General features: G+C 43.4%; 1 protein-coding gene across 3 annotated transcripts in view; it reads right to left on the bottom strand.

Annotated features, from left to right (window-relative positions):
- ankle2 (ankyrin repeat and LEM domain containing 2) overlaps positions 1 to 1,981 on the bottom strand; it is a 67,571-nt gene extending 65,590 nt beyond the window's left edge. For all 3 annotated transcript variants that reach the window (XM_063074106.1, XM_063074108.1, XM_063074109.1), the window contains exon 1: positions 1,899 to 1,981. The gene's annotated coding sequence lies outside the window, so the exon portion shown is untranslated. The remainder of the gene's footprint in view (positions 1 to 1,898) is intronic.
- Positions 1,982 to 12,198: the final 10,217 nt, after the last annotated feature.

The raw sequence follows: 12,198 nt of genomic DNA, 5'->3' as shown, positions 1-12,198 counted from the left end.
AAAAAAAGCACAGGAAACGCAAAACAACCAGGTCGTCATCTTGTCATAGCAACGGTACTGATAACTATTTAGTTATCTTATATATCACGTTTGGAAAATACTTAACATATTCAGCACAAAAGACACTACATTCTCTATACACATGATCAGAACCACTCCCCTAATTAAACGTTAGTGCAACTTTGTTGTGAAGACTTGTCACAGCATTAACTTTTATCCTCTTTTTTTTGGTCATGATTTTGTGGCGAATCAGACTGCCTAATTCTGCTGTTGTGCCTTATGGTCTTCCTGGAGCTGCATATAAAGAACTGTTGGGTTCAAGCTGAACTTCACTCCCCTGATGGTGTTTAGTCCCTCAGCATTTTTAAGTGAGAAGGTGAACAGCCAGAGGTCGTGGTCCACATAGGTACCAATGACATAGGTCATAGGTAGGAAGTATGACAAGTTTCTGCAAAGGGAATTCAGGGAGTTAGGTGCTAACAGATTGCATTGCCTCTGATCTGGGCCAACAATTACGTGTCGGGTGGCACCTAATTAATTAGCATGTTTATTTCGGCATTTTTCTTAAAGAAGTGCTGTGTGTCTCCCGGCTACTGCTGCATTCTCCGCGAATCAGTATCTGTCCGTGTCTCTCATTCGGTTTCGATTGTTATCCCTTCCTCTTCCAATTGCATCAGCTCTTCATCTACCAGTTCTTGGTCATGGGATGCCAAAACCTCTTCAACATCATCTTCGTCAGCTTCCGCAAGCCAAACTCACTTCGTTCTTACTTCGTTCACCACGATCAAAACACTTAATTATGTCTAGTTTTACGCTAAGTGTAACACCCTTACGAGCTCTTTCAGGCTTTTCCAATACCTTAGAACTCATCTTGCAAACGGCTGCTCACAGGCACGTGTTTAAGCAATGCCGGCAAGAATGCTGTTCCGAATCCGGGGGAGAGCAGCTGCTCGGGGCGCACGCTGCCTTTTATCGCGTGCTGATTTTTTTCGTAACAGTGAAACCACCTTCTGTCAGCAAAAACAGGGTACTAATGTAGGTCTTTCGTAACAGTGAGGTTTCATAAAGCGAACGCTCGAAAAGCGGGGGATACCTGTACCAGTCCCCGGGGTTCAATTCTCGCTGCTATCTGTAAGGAGTTTGTACCTTCTCCCCGTGTCTGCATGAGTCTCCTCCAGGTGCTCCGGTTTCCTCCCACAGTCCAAAGACTTACCGGTTAGTAGGTTAATTGGTCATTGTAAATTGTCCCATGATTAGGGTAGGATTAAATCAGGGGATGCTGGGCAACGCGACTTGGTGGGTGGCTGTGGGTGTGTGTGTATACCACACGCACGCACACACACATACACACATCGAGAGACAGACAGACAAACAAACATACATACATACATACATACACACACACAGACAAATAAGCGTTTAGTGATTCTATTGTTTTGCAATCAGACACGGTCAATATAATTATTGGGGCGAAGGGGGGGGCACTAAAGGTCAGGCTGCTGAAATGATTACTTGGATCCAGATGAAATGTTTTCGTGAATGATTCCAAATCTCGAAAGGAACCAGCATGAACATTATAATCTATTACCCGGTCATTGTTTACAGTACATTACCACCCCCCCCCCCCACACACACATCAACCCAGCCCCCAAAAGGAGTAGTGGAATGATCTTTCGGAAGAGTCGGTTTTGCAGCTTTTTTTTTGAAGTACATATCCAAATAATAAAGCTGAGAAAAGGAGAGGAGAAAAAAAAGCGAGGTGGGAAAGTCAGGCGTGTGCACTGCGGCCTGGCAGAGACTCTCCGTCAGGTTTGACCGGCCGGGGGACCACCATCCCTCCTCTTATGCTTCCACCTCCAAATGAAAAGAAATATAAAACGTAAAAAGCCGTCACCCACCTCAACAACATCCCGCCACTACCACAGCCCGCTCGGACATCAGCCGCCAGCTACCCCTCCCTGGCCAGCGTGAGCGACGCGACGCCTGCGCAAAGCAACGCATCCGGGGACCGGGCGAGGCCGGGGACGCGCATTACTCTTCCCACCAGCGGCGGCGCTGTCTCTGCCCTTCGCCCCGGCGGCTCTGAGTGCGCAGTGGGTTTCCAGTCCAGCTGAAGTTGCTATGATAACGTCGGCATTGCAGTAATTTGTGCCAAGTCTCGTAACTAGACTGTGACAACCAGATTATGTGCCTCAGTGACGTTACTGGAGGGAGGAAATAACAAGCACATGCTGTATGTCTGATGTTCCCAGCATACATGTCACCGCATACAACCCTGAAATCCTTTTTCCTGCGGGCATACTCAGCGAATCTACAGAACCAGTAGCTATAAACAGGATCAGTGATTCAGGAACAGCTTCTTCCCCTCTGCCATCAGATCTCTAAATGGAAATTGAAACCATGAACATTACCTCACTACTTTTTTTTTAATTTCTGTGTTTTTATACAACTTATTTAAACTTAACTATTTAATAGATTTATATACACTTATTGTAATTCAGTTTTTTTCTCTATATTTATTTATCCTGTATTTCATTGTACTGCTGCTGTAAAGTTAACAAATTCCATGATATGTGCCATGGGGTAGGAGGTACAGAAGCCTGAAGGCACACACTCGGCGATTCAGGAACAGCTTCTTCCCCTCTGCCATCTGATTCCTAACTGGACCTTGAATCCTTGGACACTACCTCACTTTTATTAATATATATTATTTCTGTTTGTTGCACAATTTTAATCTATTATTTAATTAATTACATATTAATTAATACATATACTATAATTGATTTGCTTATTTATTTTGTTTTTCTTCTTCTAGATTATGTATTGCATTGAACTGCTGCTGCTAAGTTAACAAATTTGACATCCAATGCCAGTGATATTAAATTTAATTCTGATTCTGATCAGTAGAAGAGAATAGAAGGCAACGAATTGTGTGAATGCAAATATAAATAAATAGCAATAAGTAACCAGAGCATGAAATAACAAGATGAAGATCCTTAAAGTGAGATCATTGGTTGAGGGAACATCTCAGTAGATGAGTGAAGATCCTGATGGTTGAGGGGTAGTAACTGTTCTTAAACCTGGTGGTGCAAGTCCTGAGGCTCTTGTACCTTCTACCTGATGGCAGCAGTGAGAAGAGAGCATGGCCTGGGTGATAGGGATCTCTGATGATGGATGCTGCTTTCCTATGACAGTGTTTCATGTAGATGTGCTCAATGGTTGGAAGGGCTTCACCGTGACATTCATATGCTGGGACCAGACAGATCCTTTGTGATGGTGTCACCCAGGAATTTAAAGTTACTGACTCTCTCCATCTCTGATCCTCCACTGAGGATTGACTCATGGACCTCTGGTTCCCCTCTCCTGAAGTCTACAATCAGTTCCTTGGTCTTGCTGTGTCTGTCCGTGTCTGTCACGTTGCTGCTGCAAGTTTTTCATTGCACCTGTGCATACGTGTACTTATGCATAAGACAATAAACTCAAAACCAAAGTAAATTTATTATTAAAGAACGCATGTTGTTACCATATACTGCTGTGAATTTAACTTCCTTGGAAAATGATGGAAAATTAGAGGTCCCCACCAACCAGGTCATGCTCTTTCCTTGCTGCTGCCATCAGGTAGAAGGTACAGGAGCCTCAGGACTCGCACCAACAGGTTCAAGAACAGTTACTACCCCTCAACCATCAGGCTCTTGAACAAAAGGGGATAAAACTACACTCTCTCACCCATCCATTGAGACATCCCCACAACCGATGATCTCACTTTAAGGACTCTTTATCTCATGATCTCGTTATTTATTGCTATTTATTTATATCTGCATTTGCACAGGTTGTTGTCTTCTGCACTCTGGTTGATCTTTCAATGATCCTGTTATAGTTACTATTCTATAGATTTGCAGAGTATGCCCACAGGAAGTGAATCTCAGGGTTGTATATGGTGCCATGTATGTACTTTGATAATAAAATTTACTTTGAGCTTTGAACTTTAATTATGAAAAACGATACAAGGTAAACTATAGAAGGTACAGGAGCCTCGGGACTCAGCACCAGATTCAGGAAGTTATTACCCCTCAACCAACAGGCTCTTGAACCCAAGGAGATAACTTCACTAAACTTCATTTGCCCCAGCATCCTTTAGCCAATAGACCCACTTTCAAGGACACTTCATCTCATGTTCTTGAAATTTATTGCTTATTTATTTTTTATTATTTATTTTCTTTATACAGTCTTCCCACAGTTTGCACAGTTCGTTGTCTTCTGCATTCTGGGTGAATATTTATTCAATCAATTATTTTGTGTTTTATATTTGTAATTAATTTAGATCACTTTGTAGAGATCTGTTTTCACTTTGACACGAAAGAGTCTTTTTCTGTTGATCAGTGTCAAAAAAAAACAAATTAAATCCACTGTGATTCAATGTTGTAAAACAATAAAACATGAACATTTCCAATGGGTTTGAGTGAATACCTCTCACAGGCTCTGTGTGAGTGTAGTCAGATGACAATAAACTTAAACTTGGAACAATAGGAGGAATTGGTCCCTTGAGTCTGCTCCATTGATCTGGCTTCAAAACCACTTTCCCTCTCTCCCTATGCCCTCCAACCACCTCATCCTGTCACCATTTATTTAATTTTTTATATATTCTTACTTAATTTATTGTTATTTTTATGTATGGCACTGTAATTCTGCTGCAAAACAACTAATGTCAGGACATGCATCAGTGAAAATAATCCTGATTCTGATTATAAACTTGAACTCGATTGGTCTGACAGTTTATAATGTTGTGGGGCAATAATGTTTCCTGCTCCAGTGCTGTGGCTGCCCAGTCTTTGATCACAATGAGACAATGTCAATTCCTGTTCAACATAGAACAGCGTAAACTGGCTTAACAACTATCGCCTAAGGTGATGAAATGCTTTGAAAGGTAGGTCGTGGCTCAAATCAACTCCCAGCTCAGTATGGACCTGGGCGCTCTGCAACTTGCAGTAATGTTGAACCAGATTCTGGAACTGGGTCTGGAACTGCACTGACTTCGAATAGGTATATTAATCATTTATTTACAAACAGTAAAAATTTAACCAGAAGTTCATGTTCCCCAACTTACAGACACTGCAAGCTAAATATTCAACAAACATGCGTACATACAAGAGACGTACTTAGTTAAAAGTTCACAGAGTAAGAGTATACCATCTCAATTGTTATGTGCGTCCTTGCCTTAAACAAAGGAAGAAGAGAGCCAGCCCTTTCCATATGCTAATTTATAAACTAGAAACTGTTTGAAACTGAACCCCAGGCATCTATCCAATAGGAAAAGCAGCTGCATTAGGGTTAGGGTTAGGGTTAACCAATCACAACGAAAGTGACTTACAATGATCAGAATAAGACAGGCTCCCACTGGACACTTGCCTATTGCCATAGTAGGCCTACAGCAGACGTGACCTCACTGGCTCCCCACACTGCCTTGGATCACCTGGACAATACAAATACTTACGTCAGGATGCTGTCTATTGACTATAGCTCAGCATTCAACATCATCGTTCCTACAGTTCTGATTGAAAAGCTATAGAACCTGGGCCTCTTTAGCTCCCTCTGCAACTGGATCCTTGATTTCGCAACCAGAAGACCACAATTTGTGCAGATTGAAAATAACATTTCACCTCACTGACGATCAATACTGGTGCACTACAGGGGTGTGTGCCTAACCCACTGTTCTACTCTCCCTACACCCATAACTGTGTGGCAAGGCACAGCTCAATTTGCTGATGATACAACTATTGCTGGCAGAATCTCAGATGGTGATGAGAGGGCGTACAGGAGTGAGATATACCAGCTAGTTGAGTGGTGTCACAGCAACAACCTTGTACTCAATATTATTATAACCAAAAAGCTGATTGTGGACTTCAGGAAGGATAGAAGAAGAGAACACAAACCAATCCTCGTTGAGAGATCAGAAGTGGAGAGTGGGCAATATCAAAATCTCTGAATATCTAACATGGTCGAAACATATTGGTACAGCTCTAAAGAAGGCAAGACTGTGGCTACAGTATATTTCATTAAGAGTTTGAAGAGACTTGGTTTGTCAACTAAAACAATCAAAAACTTCGACAGATGTACCTTGGAGAGCATTCTGACTGGCTACATCACCGTCTGCTATGGGGTGGGGAGGCTACTGCACAGGGTCAAAGTAAGCTGCAGAGAGTTGTAAAATTAGTCAGCTCCATCATGGGCACTAGCCTCCGTAGTATCCAGGACATCTTCATGGAGCGGTGCATCAGGAAGGCGGTGTCCATCATTAAAAACCCCCATCACCCAGGACATGCCCTCTTCTCATTGTCATCGTCAGGAAGGAGGTACAGGAGCCTGAAGGCACAGACTCAATGATTCAGGAACAGCTTCTTCCCCTCTGCCATCAGATTTCTGAATGGACATTGAACCCACCTCACTACTTTTTTTATATATTTCTGTTTTTTGCATTACTTACTTTAACTTAATATACATATATATACTTACTGTAATTCAGTTTTGTTTATATTTGTTATGTATTGCATTGTTCTGCTGCCACAAAGTTAACAAATTTCATGACATATGCCAGTGACATTACACCTGATTTTGATTCGATCCACGACCTCCTCTTGTGCCAAGGTGAGGCCACCCTCAGTGTGGAGGAGCAACACCTTATATTCCATCTGGGTAACCTCCAACCTGATGGCATAAATATTGATTTCCCCTTCCAGTGAATAAAACTCCCCCCACCCCTTTCCGCTATTCTCCACTCTGACCTTTTACTTCTTCTCACCTGCCTATTACTTCCCCCTGGGTCTCCTCCTCCTTCCCTTTCTCCTCTGGTCCACTCTCCTCTCCTCTCAAATTCCTTCTTCTCCCGTCCTTGACATTTTCCACACACCTAAATTCCCCTGTCACCTTCCAGCTAGCCTCTTTCCCCATCCACCACATTTTAATTTGGGTATCTCCCCCCCACCACCACCTCTTAGTCCTGATGAAGGGTCTCTGCCCAAAAAGTTCACTGTTTACTCTTTTCCATCAATGCATGCCCACTGGTATTAGACATTTCCACCCTGGGAAACAGATACTCTCTGTCTACTCTGTCGCTGCCTCTCATAATCTTATAAACCTCTATCAGATCTCCCCTCAGCCTCCGACGCTCCAGAAAAAAACAACCTCTAATGTTTATCTAGCTTCTCGTGATAGCACCTGCCCTCTAAGCCAGGCAGCATCCTGGTGAACCTCTTCTGTACCCTCTCCAAAGCCTCAACATCCTTCCTGTTGTGGAATGACCAGAACTGTACGCAATATTCCAGATGTGGCCTAACCAGAGTTTTATAAAGTTGCAACATGACCTCTTGACTTTTGAACTCAATGCCTTGATTCAGCTTCTCATTTCATCCCCCCCCACCCCCACCGACCTTCCTCCTCACCTGGTGTCACCTATCATCCGCCAACTTGTACTCCTCTCCCTCCCTCCCACGTTATTCTAGCTTCAATCCCCTTCCTCTCCACTCCTGACAAATGGTCTTGGCCCGAAAAGTCAACTGTTTATTCCCCTCCATAGACACTGCCTAACCTCCTGCATTCTTCCAGCAATGTGAGCGTGCTGCTCTAGATTCCCAGGATCTCCAAAATCTCTTGTGTATGTGTCTTTAAAAAGCATACTGCTTTGATCAAAACCAGCAGAACATGCAACAAGTCCCACCAGACTGAGCACATTTCTTTTCCTTGCAGTCCAGAATATTCAACAATTATTCTACTTGTCCTAGATTCTTCAGCCATTTGAAAGAATCTTCTCTCAATCTTTTAAACACTGGAACAGGGGTTCCCAGCCTTGGGTCCATGGACCCCTTGCTCAATTCAATTCAAGTTTAATTGTCATTCAACCATACGTGAATACCCATGAATACAGCCAAATGAAACAGCGTTACTCTGGCATCAAGGTACAAAACACAGTACCAACAGTCATACACAACACAAAGCACACATAACACATACAAGGTAGCAAGCAAATGTAAGACATCTATAAGATATAGCCATGCAATCAAAAAGTCAAGACTCGAGCCATCAATGCGGAAACCTGCAGTCTTCTGCCAAGTGAGCACTGTCAAGCCTAGTCCTTGCTATGAGCAAGACCACACAGCTCCCCTGCCGTCCGCCCCTGATCTCAGCCAATAAATCAGTGAATTGAACGTGCGGCATTCCACATTAACAACGTCCAAAGGGGTCTAGTGATCAAAAGGAAAGTGACCAAGGTACTCATTCGCTGTTAGACTGTACGGGATCTTAGACTCAGCAGCACGACATGCAGCTCCTTCATTTCCTCTGCCAGTGTATTGGTCTGTAGCATTAAAAAAGTTGGGAACTTTTGCCCTAGAAGAATCTGTCCAATTACTGACCATCTCCCACAATAGAGTGACCTCTATAGGTGAATTCAAGGGTTTGTGAGGCCCGTGTCCAGTAAATGCAGAATTCCACAGGAAGTAACAAAAATGTCAAAATGAGTGGTTACGTTAAAGCTCATTGTGACAAAGCCCTTAGTGAATGTAGAGATGGGGTATTGAGAGAATGTTTCCAATAGTAGGAGAGTCTAGAGCCAGAGGATTCAACCTCAGAATAGGGAAAAGTCCCTTTAGAACAGAGATGAGGAGCAATTTCTTTAGCCAGAGTGTGGCGAATCTATGGAATTCATTGCCACAGATGGCTGTGGAAGTCAAGTCATTTAGTATATTTAAAGCAGAGGTTGATGGGTTCTTGATTGGCAGGGGATCAAAGTTTACAGGTAGAAGGCAGGAGAATGGGGTTAAGATGGAAAATAAATCAGCCATGATTGGATGGTGGTGCAGACTTGATGGGCCAAATGGCCTAATTCTGCTCCTGTGTCGAAAGTGATGCCAATTGATCCACTACTAACATGTTCTTTTTTGTTTGAATTCACAGTGTCAGTAAAATTACTTGCTATCTTTAATTTGTGTAGAGACTCAATGGACTGAAAAAAGTTAATGTCAGCATTGGCTGTGATTATTGACTGACTGAAAACTGATCAATTTTGGTGACTCTCAAATCTCCTTTCTTAAAGATTTCCATGCAGGAGGGACATAAAGAGACACCCATTCAGGGAGAATGAAGAAGAATGGGTTTGAGAGGTGTAAAACACCAGCCATGATCAAATGGCAGAACACTCGATTGGCCAAATGGCCTAATTCAGTTCTTATGTCTCATGGTCTTATCGATGAATTAGTTTGGTGTTGGAATTCTTTAATTTGATTGTTAAGCTTCAAAGCACTCACTACTGAACATTTAAGTTCAGTTAGGAATATCTGTTCTCAAGAATAATCATCAGTCAGTAGCTACCCAAGTAACTTAAATTGTTTACTCCAGGGACCAGCTGATTGCACTTACGTTGACCGGTTTAGCGAACAGAGCAGTGGACACCCCGGCTGAAATCTGGAGGAAAACACATAGAGGATGCAGAGGGGGATCAAAAAGGCGAGGAAAGAGGACGGGGTCGAGACAACAGAGACTTATGGAGAAGAGAAGTTCTCCACTTGGACTGCATGTGGACATACCCGACCAAAACTTTTCCATGGACGGCTTCCAGACTGTTTGGGCTGACCAGAAGTGCACTGAGAGCGGTAAGCGTAAAGGAGTTGGGGGCTTGCTGTTCTGGTTAACAACGGATGGTGCAATCCTGTCATATTACGATCGAGGAATGTGTTTGTAGCCCGGATATTGAACTTTTTGCTGTTGGACTCCAGCCATATTCCACCAAGATACAACACTGGGCATCACGGGAGTTTGTTCCTGTCTGTGGCCATCGAACTTTGCAGCTCCTCCCGTGGAGGGTCAGACACCCTGAGCCAATAGGCTGGTCCTGGACTTACTTCCATCTGGCATAGTTTGCATATTGTTGTTTGTTTGTGGTTTTTGTATTTCTATATTTATGCTCTATTCTTGGTTGGTGCAGCTGTAACGAAACTCAATTTCCTTCGGGATCAATAAAGTATGTCTACGTCTATGTCTAAAAAATTCAATTCAATTCAAGTTTCGTTGTCATTCAACCATACATGAATACCCATGGAAAAAGCCACATGAGACAATGTTACTCTGGGGGCAAGGGGCAACACGCAGTATTAACAGTCACACACACAAGATAGCAAGCACACATGGTGTCACAATCGTGCAATAAAAGAGTCAAAAACTTGCACCATCAATCCACAGTTGACCACAATAGAGCCGTCCCCTGCCAAACGAACACTAGGGGGCAGCACTGACTCCAATGTGGACGCCGCACCACATCACCCCTCGGTGGAGCGCACCAGTCCCAGCACTGACAGTATCTTCTAGGGCAGGGGTTCCCGAGCTCTCTTAATGCCACGGACCAATATGTTGGCGGAGAAAATGAAGGAGCTGCGTATTGTGCTGCTGTCAGAGTTGAAGGAGGTGCAGAGTCTAACAGCGAGTGCATTTCTTTTGATTGCTAGGCCCTTTCGGAGATTGTTAATGAGGAATGCTGCAAGTTTCATTCACTGACCTATTGGTGAAGAGCAGGGGGACGGCAGGGCAGCTGCGTGGACTAGGCTCACTAGTCCTCACATATGGTATAAAAATATCATATGTCATTTCTTAAAATATTTCAGTAGGTAATATAATTTTAAACTCTCCACTGCTCCCCTCCCCACCCAAAACAAACCTCATTTCCAAGATTATAAATCAGGCTTTAAAGGTACACAAGATTACTTCAAAACAGTGAGGTTAAAATCAGATAAATTGTGTTGACCTTCATTAATCAGGGCATTGAGTTCAGTGCTTCAAGATAATGTTGCAGCTCTATAAAACTCTGGTTAGACCACAAATGAGAATATTGTGTTCAGTTCTGGTCTCTTCATTCTAGGAAGGATGTGGAAACTTCAGAGTGGGTGCAGAGGAGATTAACCAGGATGCTGCCTGGGTTAGAGAGCATGTCTAATGAGGACAGGTTTAGATCTAGGTTTTTCTCTCTGGAGCGAAGGAGGTTGAGAGCTGACTATGGAGATATACGAGCTGATAAGAGACATATTTCAAGTGGATAGCCAGAGACTGTTTTCCCTGGGAGGAAATTGCTAATGAGGGGTATAATTTTAAGGTACTTACTTAAATACTGCCTGTTACACCACTAGCTCTTTGGGCAGCGATGAAGCTCCTCCATCTGTCTATCCTTGGCCACCTTCTCTATTCTGCTCCAGGTGTGGTTCAGGGTCCTCATTTCTGTCTCTATGGTACGGCACCGGGCTGCCTTTGGTCTCCTGTGTTTCCTCCACCCTTCAGGGGTCCAGTGAAGGGCTGTCTTGATGATGGAGTCGGCCTCTCTTCTCATCATGTGCCCAATCAAACCCCAAAGTTTCCTTACGATGATTGTGACCATGTCCTCTTGGTGACACTGGAGGAGTAGGGTGTGGTTGGAGATCTTTCTTGGCCAGGAAACATGGAGGACCTTCCGGAGGCTCATGGTGTGGAATGATGACAGTTTGGCAAGATCGTTCTCTGTCACGTGCCAGCATTCTGACCTGTAATAATTTTAAGGTGATTGGAGGAAAATATAGAGGGGATATCAAAGTGGTGAGTGCATAGAATACGCTGCCAGGGCTGATGGCAGAGGCAGATGTGTTAGGGGCATTAAAAACCTTTTATATAGGCACATGGATAATGGAAAAATGGAGGGATATGTAGAAGGGTATCCAAGGGGACCACAACCTTATCGTGGGGTTTGAAGACTTGCATGCCTCATCTGTCCCAGAACAGATTCCTGTGGAACACCACTGGTCACCGTCCTCCATGCAGAATATGAACAATCCACAACCACCCTTCGCATTCTGTGGGCAAGGCAATTCTGGATCTACAAAGCAAGATCTCCTTAGATCCCATGCCTCCTTACTTTCTGAATGAGCCTTGCATGGAGAACCTTATCAAATGCCTTACTGAAATCCATATACACTACATCCACTGCTCTACCTTCATCAATGCATTTTGTTACTTCCTCAAAGAATTCAATTTGCCCTTGACAAAGCCATGCTGACTATCCCTAATTAGATTATGTCTCTCCAAATTCTCATAAATCCTGCCTGTCAGGGTCTTCTCCAACAACCTGCCCAGTACTAAAGTAAGACTCACTGGTCTATAATTTCCTGGGTTATCTCTACCCTCTTTCTTGAA

This window comes from Mobula hypostoma, chromosome 21, assembly GCF_963921235.1.
Source record: "Mobula hypostoma chromosome 21, sMobHyp1.1, whole genome shotgun sequence".
Taxonomy (NCBI): domain Eukaryota; kingdom Metazoa; phylum Chordata; class Chondrichthyes; order Myliobatiformes; family Myliobatidae; genus Mobula; species Mobula hypostoma.
This window is presented reverse-complemented; position numbering and strand designations above follow the sequence as displayed.